A 12,839-nucleotide genomic window follows, 5' to 3' on the forward strand; every position below is an offset into this window, starting at 1 on the left:
CTTATCCATGTTGAGGAGTTGTTCCTTGGTGTCCCGCTGAAATTCGTGGAACTCCGTCTGCCTGTTCTCTAGGCTGTCTAACCTGGTTTCATGCATATTGACCTGTGTTTTAACCATGTCAAGTTGCGATGTTAGGGTGTCCAATTTTGCGTCTATGCTCCTCAGGCTTGATCTCATTTCAAGCATAAGCACCTTCAGGTCTTCGCCTTGTTCATCCGAGCCATCCCCACCTCCTGTAGCATCTTGAGCTTCCTGACTCCGATCTGGTTGTTTGCCCCCTCTTGGGTTGGTGAAGGTTATCTTGGGCTGCCTGGCGTCAGTTTTACCCATGACGTAGCTGCGATGAGCGACCAGGATCGCAGGTTGTGTAGTCCAACGATTCAGCACGTCGGAGGGCACAGGACAAGGCAATATCAGGTTATCAACTAGCTCATCCCGTCAGAAATGTGATGCTCACTTCGCAGTCGGGAACCTCTCAACACTTGTCGCCGGCGCGGTCTGAAAATGACATCAGCAGTGGGCACTGTCTGTAATGGCGCGGTATAGGCAGCACACGGAAGGATGTCAAGTGTGCGTGCTATCACCGCCTCCGCCCCGCACCCCCAACAGTCACTCAGTAGTTTGTACCCTCAGGTGTAGCAGCCCAGCTCCTGAGGTGTCGCCAAGTTCAAGCCGCATGGGTGGCGGGCAGTATCGCTTTATCACCATGTGCACGCTCCAGCAAGCAAAATGGCTGTAGTGCGTAGCTCAGGCCATAGTATGGCAACGTAACCACACTACGCCCCTCCTGGAATATTTATCAGTCAATATCCTCCTGAGCAGCAGTCTCGCAGTGTATCTACCCACCAGGCGTAGAGGACAGTCAGGGAGGATGGCACCGTAGCTCAGGTCAGCTTGCGATGTAATACACAAAATAGAGCCAGCATACAGCGCGGTTCGTGGCCAGGTGGTTGAGCAGCAGTAGCAGTGTTAGGGAGGCTTGTGTCCACCACCTAGACACAGTTTTCCTGGCCAAGGCTTCAGGGGAGGTCACAGGTGGGCACAGTGGATTATCCCCAGAAGCGTGAGTCCCTTCAGAGGCGGCGATCACTGTTATGCCGGGCAGCCTCGGTTGTGCGCAGAATAGGACCAGACTTAAGCGCCAGCCCGGGAGTTCAGCAGCTAGCCTCAACGGGGGGGAACATCCAGGGGGGGAGCACAGCCCACATCACGGCGTATTCACGGCTCCATGTCCCCAGTCGTCACACGGTCCTCCTCGCAGGCCGCGCAGTGCACGGTCTCAGGCAGTTGCGAGTGTGGTGCGTTGGGTTTTTAATATAGCTGAAGGAAAGCCTGGCACTCTGAGGTTCCTAATAAAAAATGAGTTGTTGGGCTCCTATAATGCTTATTCTTCTATTGTAAGGAATTTTAGACAGGCGATTACTTTATTACAGATAGATGAACAAAGTCTTTTTTCATTATCAACAGCCCAATTAAAGTTATCCTTAAAGATTACGTCTTGGGAGTTGAGTTTTAGAACAGATAGCAGGACCAGTAAAGTCAAGAGAGGAATGTTCTCTATCGGTAACTCTTGTGAAATTAAAAAACCTCAGCCATACTTAGGTTGGAATCTTCCTCATGCAGTTAGGCGATTTATTCTTTTGCTAAGATATGATTTACTCCCTTTGAACTGTCTTTTGTCTAAATGGCATGGTGGTTCAGATATTTGTGATTTCTGTAATCTTTATTCCCAGGATTTATACCATGTTGTTTTTGTTTGTCCAGCCCTTATGACACATAGGCGCAAATGGTTAAAACCTTTGTGCCTTCAGTTGGGTATTTTCACCGCTTTTGATTTTATTGCAGCAATGTTTAATCCCCCAAACGAAATGTTTTGTTTTAAATTGTTTTTCTTTTTTAAATGTTTCCTAGCATTATATTGATACTTTTATTCATTTATGTAATCTTTGTTGTTTTTCTTTTCTCTGATAAACTGTTATGTGGATCTCAATAGAGTTCCGTTATCATAAATAAATAAATTTGAAATTTGAAGCCGCGAGTGTAATGGCCGCCGCCCCCGAGAAGCTTGTTGAGGCAGAGCGGCAGGATGTGGACACCAGACAGGGTTTGCGACAGTCGGCGGGAGGTCGCAATGACCGTTTCACAGGTGGGAGCACTTTGCTTTACCTGCTTTCAGTCGGCGGTGCACCCTGCATGTCCCGGTCCGCGCCCACAGTCGCGGCCTTCAAAGCCCCGTGCTCCGTTGCGGAATGGCGCCCGCAGCCCTGGCCCTCGCCCCCGGCAGGAAATGAAATGAAATGAAAAGAAGATTTATTAAGCGCTACAGCTGCCCTGAGGCGTCCAGGCGCTAAGACTAAAAAAGTGCCTTCAAAAAGAACAGGGGGTTCTAATTACTGAAAAAGAAAAGTTTTGAGCTGTTTGCGAAAACTCCACAGATTGGGGTTAGTTCTCAGGTGCAGGGGAAGAGTATTCCACAGCTTTGATACATTATAAGAGAAGGATCGGCCTCCTGCTCTAGCTCTCTGAATTCTAGGAATCTTGGCCAGAGATGCAGATGATGAACGGAGCGTTTTATTGGGTAGATAAAGGGAGATCAAAGAGTGGCTAATTTCTGGACCCGATTTCCAAAAGGCTTGGTGAGCAATACACAAGGACTTAAACTTCACTCTTTCCCTAACGGGGAGCCAGTGCAGAGCTCTTAACCCCGGCTTTATTGGGGTTCTTCGTGGGATTTCAAGTAATTCTCGAGCTGCACAATTTTGGGTTCGTTGAAGGTTTTGCAAACTATACTCTGGTACCCCAAGGTACAGGGCATTGTTGAAGTCCAGGCGGGATTGAACAAGGCCCTGTATGACTATCTGCTTGGCCTCAAAAGGAAGAAGAGGAAGAATCTTTTTTATCACCCTAAGGAGGCCAAAGCAGGTAGCCGCCACCTTGGTAGCCTGTGTATTGAAGGTCAATGACTTATCTAGCCATACCCCCAGACTTTTGATGTTATCTCTGGGAGCAGGGGCTGTACCCATGCTCAGAGGCCACAGCAGCTCCAGAGTGGAAGGGGCTGCCGGGCCCAAGAGCATGAGCTCTGTCTTATCGTCATTGAGCTTCAAACAGGACTTCATCATCCAGCTCTTAACCTCTTCCAAGCACGTTGTTAGACTTGGCAGTGATTGGAGGCCACTCTTCTGCACAAGGGAGACCACTAGCTGGGTGTCATCCGTATAGGAAATGATGGCAGGCAGCCGCGGTCGCCCTCCGCAGCGTCGGCAATGCAGATATCTCGCCACCCTCAGCTCGGAACCTGCCCAGATGTCAGCCAGTTGGTGCAGCAGGGTTCAGGGCATGGATCTCTGCCGTCGTGCCCTCAGAGGCGATGCCAGACAAGGATTTGATGAAGGATTAAGGACTTGGCCGGCGGAGCTCGCCTAGGCAGCGGCCATTTCGCAGCCCTGCAAGCCATGCCCCCCACTTAAAGGTCTTCTTTAAGTTTAAAAACAGATGAACAACCCTTGCCTGTCAAGCCAGACACCTTCACATTGACCACCCCAACAAACACAGAACCCCATGACCTCACCGCCCAGAACCCCAGTACATCACCAAACCCCATGACCTCACCACCCAGAACTCCAGTATATCCCCAATGACATATGCAACATTCTACACCATATTTCACTCTAGATGGAAACCCTCATTTTTACACATCCCCTTCCTTCTAAAAACACAACAAAAATAACAAAATATCCCCACAAACGTTACAAAGAACATGAAGCAAACAGGTAAACCCTTCAACCCCATACTTGGACACTAAATGAAAAACGATTTAACCCCACATATAGTCTCCCCACCATATAGGGGCCCTTCTCATTCGGGCCTCATGCACATCAGTGACCTCATGGTTGCGATATGAACCAGCCACATCTCCCCTGCCACACATAGGAGATTTGTGGAAGTCATTATTATCCATCAACAACCAACCAGTGCCACTTTCCACACCCTACAGGTTTGACCACACCTCTCCCATCCTTCAGAAACAGAGCAGCTCTCCTAATGTTCCAAGTCTGACAATTTTCTTACTTTACCCAATTTCCACCCACCTTATTCACTTTATAGGGACCTTGAAATTTGGCCAGACCATCACTCACACCACCAGGCTTAACCTTCACCAAATCATTAACCTCAATCACTGGTTGACTCCCCGATGTTCTTTTTGCACCCTCAACCAATTTCATCTCTCATACAACCAGGTAGGAAGTAACTTGGTTCCCAGCTGTCTGCCTTGCATCAATTCAAACAGTGTCTTACCAGTAACAGAGTTTACAGTTGTGCGGTATGCCCACAACATATCTTTGACCGCACTCTGCACATCTAAAACAGCTTTACAAGGTAGTTCCATGGCATGGAAGGGTACCTTCACTAAATGATTTAGCCTCTAAACCTGGCCATTGCTTTGGGGTTTGTAAAGTGAATTACACACATGTTTAACTCCCAGGTCACTCAGGAACTTTTGCATCTCAACAGCAGTAAGTTGAGTGCCATTGTCAGTAATCAGTGTAATTCTTCTGAATATCTGTGTTGATACACTGCATGAAAACGACCTCCAACCATCTGAACTTGACATCACCCAACACTGCTGCATATCTCTTATGCTCAGGACAGCATAGAAATGGTTCTATAAAATCTAGACACACCTTCTCCCACTCAACCTCTGCCTCAACAACATGTCGATCATGTTCTATCACTCCTAGACCAACTCTTAACCTTTTTTCAGACTGCTTGCAAACGTCACACTTTTCAACCCATCCTTGCTTGAGTACAAATTTTGGGCCGCCAAAGTCTCTGTTTAAGCCTCTTGATGGTGAGGTTTGTTCTATATGCCCCTCATGGGCTAACCTTAAACTTCTCTCTAACAGCAGGTGGTGGCACACATTTTTCATTCCTCAAGGCCAGTCTATTCCCCACTAGGTATAACTCTCCTATGACATTGTGGGAGGGTCTAACTCCATCTGTTAATGTGCTCTCCCTTCTCATCCCACCCCTGAGCATTTTTCTCAGAGCCTCAAGGACCACATCTTCATCTATGGCCTTCACCCACTCGTTTATGGTCACACAGTCTTGCAAACCCTCAGTTGCATCTTCTATCTCAGCCACCACATCCTCAGAATCAAAACTGCACTCATCAGCAGCCTTGACTAATAGTCTTGACAAGCAATCCACCACTTTGTGCCTCTACCCCGCAGATATTCAAACTCACAATCATAGTCATGTAACTTTACAGCGAACCTCACCAAGTTACCAGAACAATTGGTCATGTCATTTGGCCCTAGCACTTATAACAGTGGCTTGCGATCCGTCCTTAACGTATACTTCCCAACCCAAATAAAAACATGAAAATAATTTGTGGCCCAAGCGGCAGCAAATACTTCTCACTCAATGAATAAATAATTATTTTCAACTTTAGAAAATGAGCGAGAAATTAAAGCTACAGGTTTTTTCCGTTTTTCTATGCATTTGTGAAAAAACAGCTCCAATTCTAATTGCACTGGCATCAACTATGAGAATTATCCTCACGCCAAGTTGGAATGGAACCAAAATTACAGCATGTGAAATATCCATCTTGAGCTGATCAGAAGTTGTTTGCTGAGCCTCTCTCCACTCAAACGTCTTCCCTTTCTTTAACAGGTTCCTCAACAGACTTGACTTGTATGCAAAATCTCACAAATTTTGCATAATATTCCATAAGTCCCATAACTGATCTCACCTTATCTTTGTCATTTGTGCATTCACTATTGCACTGACCAAATTCATCTTTGGCATTATTCCTTAACCTGTAATAAGATGTCCTCGGTACTTGACCTCTTTTACCAGGAATTTGCATTTTTCTTTGTGTAGAATCATGCCTGCTTCAGCGATTTAGTCCAAAACTTCACACAAAGCCTTATTGTGGTCAACAACATTTTCTCCAAAGGTTAATATGGCATCTTGTAAGAAGATCAAGTTTTTTTACCCCAGACAACAAGTTAGCCATCAGTCTCTAAAATACACTGGATGCTGAGGAGAGCCCAAATGGTAACCTGGTAAATTGGAAGATGCCCTCCATTGTAATAAATGCCATCAAGTGTATGGAATCTTGATGCAATTTCACCTGGTGCTAGGTGCTCCTGAGATCCAACTTCGAAAAATATTTGTAAATTGACATTTGGAAGATTAACTTTTGATCTTTGGCAACAGAGAGCAGTCCATAACAAGAGCTTGGTTGAGGCTGCGCACATCTGCACAGAATCGAAGAGAGCCATCTGCCTTTTTTGTTACAATGACTGGTGAGAACCATTGCATCACCTCCAATGGCTCAATGGTCTTGTCTTTAATCATTTGATCAAGAGTAGTTTTTCATTCAGCGGGAGCTGCCAAAGGTACATCCTCACTGAATGTTTCCCCGGCACTGTGTCTTTCCTCAATACTATTCTGTGCTGAAAGTCTTTTGTCTTATCTATTCTTTCCTCAAAAACTCTTTTAAAGTCTTCGAGCAAGTCATCCAGTTCTTCCTCGTCAACCACCAACACTTGTTCTCTCGCCCATGGGTTCACAATTATGTGCAGGTCGTATTGATGTGACCAGCCCAATATCATCAGCTGCTACGCCTTTCCCTTTGTAATTCACTTCTTAAATTCAATTTCTGATATGAAGAATCTAATCACACCAATGTCAGCTAATATCCTGTTAGAATTACATTGATACTTTCACTGCTTTTCGTGACCACTCGGCATCGAACATCAATTTTGATAAAATTTTATACAGGGAGCCTGAATCCACCATTAAGATGGCCGACTTGTCTTTAATCCTGAATTTATGCTTTGAGTGGTAGATTTCTCTTCTCATTTGTTTTGCTTCTCCTCACCAATGACCACAACTCTGTGTCCTACAACATCCTCAGCCTCCTCCAGGACTGAGACTCTCTTGTTTGAGGACCTAGAGACACAGGCAAAGTGCCCCTTCTTTGCACACAGGCGCCACTCTTTGTGTACGGCAAAACAGGTTTTTGAGTCACTCAGATGTGAATAGTTACCACACCTGTAACATGAGCAGCCACTTTTTGATTTTGGAGAGTTTGTTAAAGAACTTCACTTTTGGTGGACTCCTTTCTCAAAACGTCTGTTATGACTGACACTTGGTATACAGAGTTTCTTTTTCAGTGCGTTAACTAAATCCAGTTCACTGTCAAATTTTGCTATGGCATAACTGGATTTCGCCCTCCATTTTTTTTTGCATCTCCTTCATGCATTTCTCCAACTCCTCTACAATCTTGGCAATCTTGATAGCATCCTTGAGAGAATTATTACTTGCAGCCAAAGTCTTTCTTGTATTTTTTTAATACTGCACTTAACAATCAGCTGGTGTCTGATCATTTCTTCAGTCATCAAACCAAATTTACACTTTGCAGCCAGCTCCTGCAACTTAGCCACAAACTCATTAATTGACTCAAATTGCTTTTGCGGTTGCATATAAAACTTGTGGCGTCTCATAACAATGTTATTAATTGGGCAAAACCATTCTGTAACCTTAACTTGGTCTCCTTATACACATCCCTTATTACATCACCATTCTCCTCAAGCACTTGTGGCAGGTATTAAAAAATGTTTTGTCCTTCAGTGGCCAAACTGTCACACTGTGTGCATCCAGCACAATCACTGTCCTCCCCCTTACTCAGACACATGGGTAGTGTAGGTTTTGGTTGTACAAATGATACCATCTTCCTCTAGGCAACTTTCATATTCTTTATGTCAAAAAACTTCTCACTTCCCCGTTTCTGCCTTTTAATAAACTCCCCTACAATCGGAGTTAATGAACATCATGTGTTGCAGAGGAGGAGCACTGGACTCGGTATAAAAGGAGCTGTGCGTGTGGATTCACTGCTTAGTTTAGGATTTCCTCAGGTCTTGGAGGACCACACCCTCCCACGGTTCACATTGAAATGCCGAAGCCGAGGCAGGCTCCGCTTCCAGATCCCGTTTGGGAAGTGGTCTAGCTTTTCTCTTTTCGTTTTTCCTCTGACTTTTCAGGTGCTAAAGCTCTTCCTAGGTTCCCGACTGGGAAAGACAATTGACGGAGTATCTCGCCTCTTCCGAACCAGCCTGTGCACAGCGTGTTGCTGTGAAATTAACCTCTCCAAGAGGTTTCTGGAGTGAGCGATGACACTAAGTCGGAATTAACCAGCACATTATTTTTTTGTCCTACTTGGTTTCCTATTTTTTGCTGTCAAGTGGAATTGACGAAGAGTGCCATTGTTTGTTCTTGAATCAGACTTCTGCAAACCTTTGTTTATACTTAAGGAGGTCCTGGATGGACTTTGTTATCAGTGAATTGCTACTCTCGCTTCATGAGGCATTAGTTTTCCTTTTTACTTCAAAGAGTGAAGGGAGATCAATAGGGTGAGTATCCTATAGCGTTTTTTGGGCACAAAGAATATTTCACTATACATGCGTAGATATTCTGTCTGATGGAATGGTTAATGGATGTTTCTTTTCTTTTTATGTCACTTCATTAGTGGTTCTTTTGCACCATGAACATCTCAATCTTGATCAGCACTAACCTGGGTATACTTCTGGACCTTATTGCTCCCAACTTCTGTGGTCTTCTAAACTCAACTTCCTTCTGGCTCCCCACAGGAAATCGTTTTTTTAAATATATTCTTAAGACCATACAATCATTTCTCTTTGAGAGACAGAGGGGCCATCTTCGCTCCTGTGGATTACCTGTGTGCCACGTTGATATATATTAACACATTGGTGCTCTTGGGTGACACAAACACCCCATCAAAATAGCTTTCTTCCGGATGGGTGAAAAATGTGTGCCCTCAAGTGCCAAGATATGGTTTTCAAAGGTTTCAGCCCAATACTCCCATTCAATGAGTGGATCACCTTGTTGCATAAGAAAGGCTGGTGGCACCGTTATCAATTGACTTATATTCACTATATACACCAGATGGCACTGTGAAATCTGAAGACGTCAATCTCCTGTGCTACAATTGATTAATAGGGAAAACCATTGGTGACACTGTGGTTAAATAACTCTTATGTTAAACCACAGAGAATTCCCCCAGTTAGCTTGTGAGATCTAGCAGCCCGTGAGAAGAGTCAGGGCACAGAGGAGAAGTAGGAGAGACTGCATACTGTGCACTGATTGTGTTGTGTATTTTTCCACTGTGTTTACAGTACCATTGGGTTGAACTGGGAGTGCATTTACACTTTGCAATAGTCTCATAATCCTCGGAGCCCTTTCACAGTGCTCCTGTATCTCGCTACCACGTCTTTAATTCGTTAAATCTCTTCAGTCCCTCCAGAGGGTTTTTTACTTCAGCCACACATATACTTAGGGAATCAAATGATTATTTCAATATTTTTTCCTCTCTTTTAAAACATTGGGAGACCCCCCAACAGGCTCGCAGCTCTCCTTAATGCCCTGGTGAACTAGCACTCTCTGGCATGCGACACACGCTTTTGGGGAGCTGGCACTCTGCTCGGTCTTCAACTTCTATACGCGCAGCTGTGTGACGCAGCCTCAAGACCACGGCGGTGCCTTCCATGCCATGTGCCAAATCCTGCTCTGCACGCGCGGGGCTCACACAGCCTGTGTGACGCAGCTTCTCAGTGCACGACGGTGCTTAGAAGTTATATGCAGGCCACTATTTAAACTGGCACAAGAGCGATGCAGGGCTTACACTCGCAATCTTTGCAAAAATTACTAGAATACATTCTTGGCTCATTAAATCAGCTTTCAAGCCGAATCGTTTCCAGTTCCAGCATGCTGCTTCACTTACTGTCCTTACAAGAGGCACTGTGGCAAAAGCTGACAAAGCCTTCAAGTAACCGCTTCACCGTGGTGGCACAGGCTGTTCTCTACCAGACACCATTCACATCTCTGTTAGGTGCTTGGGGCATTCCAATCTCATTTCCAGAAAACGTGTTATAATCAGGACACATCACCTAAAGGTCTTCTTTAAAGGTTAATGACAGATAAATAACCTGTGCCTCTCAAGCCAAACACCTTCACGATGACCGCCCCAACCGCCACAGAACCCCATGACCTCACCACCCAGATCCCCAGTACATCACCAATGACATACGCAACATTCTACACCACATCCCATTCTAGATGGAAACCCTCATTATAACAAACTTCCAGCACCAAAAGGCCTGATAAATGGAATATGCTGCAGTGTACAAAAATTACACAGCATAAAAGGTTCAATTTATATTGATGAGTATGGCCAACTCTTAGACATTGTATTTTACATGTAGGTAGGTATAGCGCGTGTTTTCCTTGTATTAGAGTACTGCATTTCACTGTAGATGTATTATGTGCTTTCGCGTCTCTCTATGACCTCACAGGGTCGCGAGCCACCCCGATTAGAAGCCTGCGCTCACAGAAGGACAACATTGGCAATTTAATCTTGCACGCGGGCAAACAAGATGGGCGCTTGCTGCGTCGGCACTGGTGCTGCTTTCCTGCTCCTCAAATAAAACCTTGTTTACCCATAGGAAATGTGCAATCATATTCTATCAGCGAGCCAGATGAGATGGAATCCACCAGTCGCAAAACCAACCCTGAGAGGGAACGAGTCCAACTTCTGAAAAAGAAAAAAATGCCCACTAATTCTCTTAATAAGGTCATAGGCAGACATGGATCGCAGTTACTGGGTCTCTGCTGATTTAGCAAACATAAGGCTCTGTGTGGAGCCTCACTAAGTCACCTCTATTAAACTATGTTTATGATGACACGATTGGTGTTTGACTTGTACAAGCATTAGCAGACATCTGATTCAGGGGAGATAGCTAGAATAAATTTGCAGAAGCGCCCATCCTGCTAATCTGTTTGAAGAATATTGCACCGCATTATCAGCAGCACTTCACGTTATCTGCAGAGCCTGATAAGGTACATCTTTATTAAATCCAGTTATTGAAAGGATGTCGGGCAGGGAATGGAATATTGTAAAATATGAAAAAAAGAAATCACTTTTTGTATTTCAAGGCTTGTCTTAATGGGCGAGAACCTACGGGAACTTCTAAAACATGACAACGTTGTGCATAAAAGCCTTTGTTATGTCAGAGCAGGAGCCCGTGTTTTATTAATTATTGACCCTGAGACAGCTAGCTATCTGAAGTGCCTTTATGAATTATGAACTGCGGGACTAAGACACTCTACCTTGCTTCATTGACTAAACTAACAGCACTGCCTGCATTTGCCTTACTACGTTATTCAGAAATATTTGTATTTCGATATAGTTATAGTATTTCCCCTTCATTCATTGTGAATTGTAAATACCTCTTTGTCTTTGGAACTATTTAGTTCTCGGACTGCTGAGCAGCGATGCTGCTTTTGCAAGTCGAGCAAGAATCCTGGTGACTGTACCAAGCCACACTTTTCCTACATGTTACTCTCTACTGACACCAGAGATGGAGAAGTGACCATCTGGCCAATCAATGAGCGTTTCATAAATTCACCTAAATGACTTGCTTGGAAGTCAGTTGTGTTGTACATTACTCCCATACGTGATCTATTGCCACAGTGAATTTGAAGAAAGGACTCCAAGGGGCTCTGGCCCCTCTACCTGCTTATGTCTCCTAATCCACTAATTTGTCTAGTAGCCTTGGGTTCCTTCGGTCCTTCCCTTTCCATAGTATGATCCAATCACAGTGTTTGCATGCAGCTTGTTCACTGATATCAACAACGAGCATACATGAACTGCGAAAGGCATACCTTTGGTTCATGGTGTACAGAAAAGTTATTATAGATCCTGCTGTGTGATAATGATTGTACCTCTTCAGTATCCTTGTATCCTACACATTAGCTTGCTTTCTTCTTTCTTGCTTAATGCGTTCCTTCCACGCTATTCTTGTTACCATCACTCCACCTACCCAACTGCTAAAAGTCACGTGTAAGACCCACTGTTACATTTATCTGAAATTAGATCCCTAGTTTCTCGCTCTCCAGAATTTCTAATTGTCAACCTCAATTTGATCTGCCTTGCTAATATTGTTCTCTGCTAATATTGTTCTCGTTGTTCAATTCACTGACACTGGTTGTTTGTGTTTAAATGTTGTCCGCTGATTCCTCGCCCTTGGAGTTTATGTAAACGGCCTCCCGTACAGTCCCTGTTTACAAACCATGGATGTGCAGTTTGCACACCAACTGGTTTGCTATGGGGCATAATTTGCAATGCAACCCGTGTAGTAATCGGTCTCATCGCAAATTGCCTTTTCCCAGGAGGCTGCAAAACAACCTACTTCATGAATATTAATTAGGCAGGCCGGTTTTGTGACCTCCTGTTACAGGGATGATGGCCTACAAGGGACAGCAGGCTACCATCTCTGTATATAATTTCCCATGTCCAATAAAAAGGTAGGTGCTGTCTTTTGAAATAAAATGTTTCCTGTTTAGGAACACAGTGAGAGGAACTATCCGGCATGATTCCCAAAGAGGTAGCTAGCTGTCCCATGGAATTAGCTGCCACCACATGCAAAATATAAATAGGGCCAAAAAAAGCACATTTCCAACTTTTAGAATGGCTAAATCCTATGCCCTGGTGAGTAAAATGTGCATGGTAGCAGCATAATAGGGAAGAAGAAGAGAAAAGGGGCTGTTGGGATCCATGCCACTTTTTTGAGCAGCGAGAAAAGGAGTTTACAAAATACAGCTCAGTGTAACCATTTCATACTAACTCACATACAAGTATAATGCTCCCACCATCGCATTGCCTCGGGTAGGTATCGGGGAGGATCGCAGTTGCAGGGGAAATATCACAAAGTGCCGTTTCTTGTCTTTTTTTTTACATTTTTGCGCACCAT

At 44.5% G+C, this 12,839-nt stretch overlaps 1 protein-coding gene across 3 annotated transcripts in view; it reads right to left on the reverse strand.

The window, feature by feature from the left end:
* The window catches only part of MCTP1 (multiple C2 and transmembrane domain containing 1), a 2,466,151-nt gene that overhangs the window by 898,432 nt on the left and 1,554,880 nt on the right, over window positions 1-12,839 (reverse strand). The gene's annotated exons all lie outside the window — the stretch shown is intronic.

Source organism: Lissotriton helveticus, chromosome 2_1, assembly GCF_964261635.1.
Source record: "Lissotriton helveticus chromosome 2_1, aLisHel1.1, whole genome shotgun sequence".
Classification (NCBI taxonomy): Eukaryota; Metazoa; Chordata; class Amphibia; order Caudata; family Salamandridae; genus Lissotriton; species Lissotriton helveticus.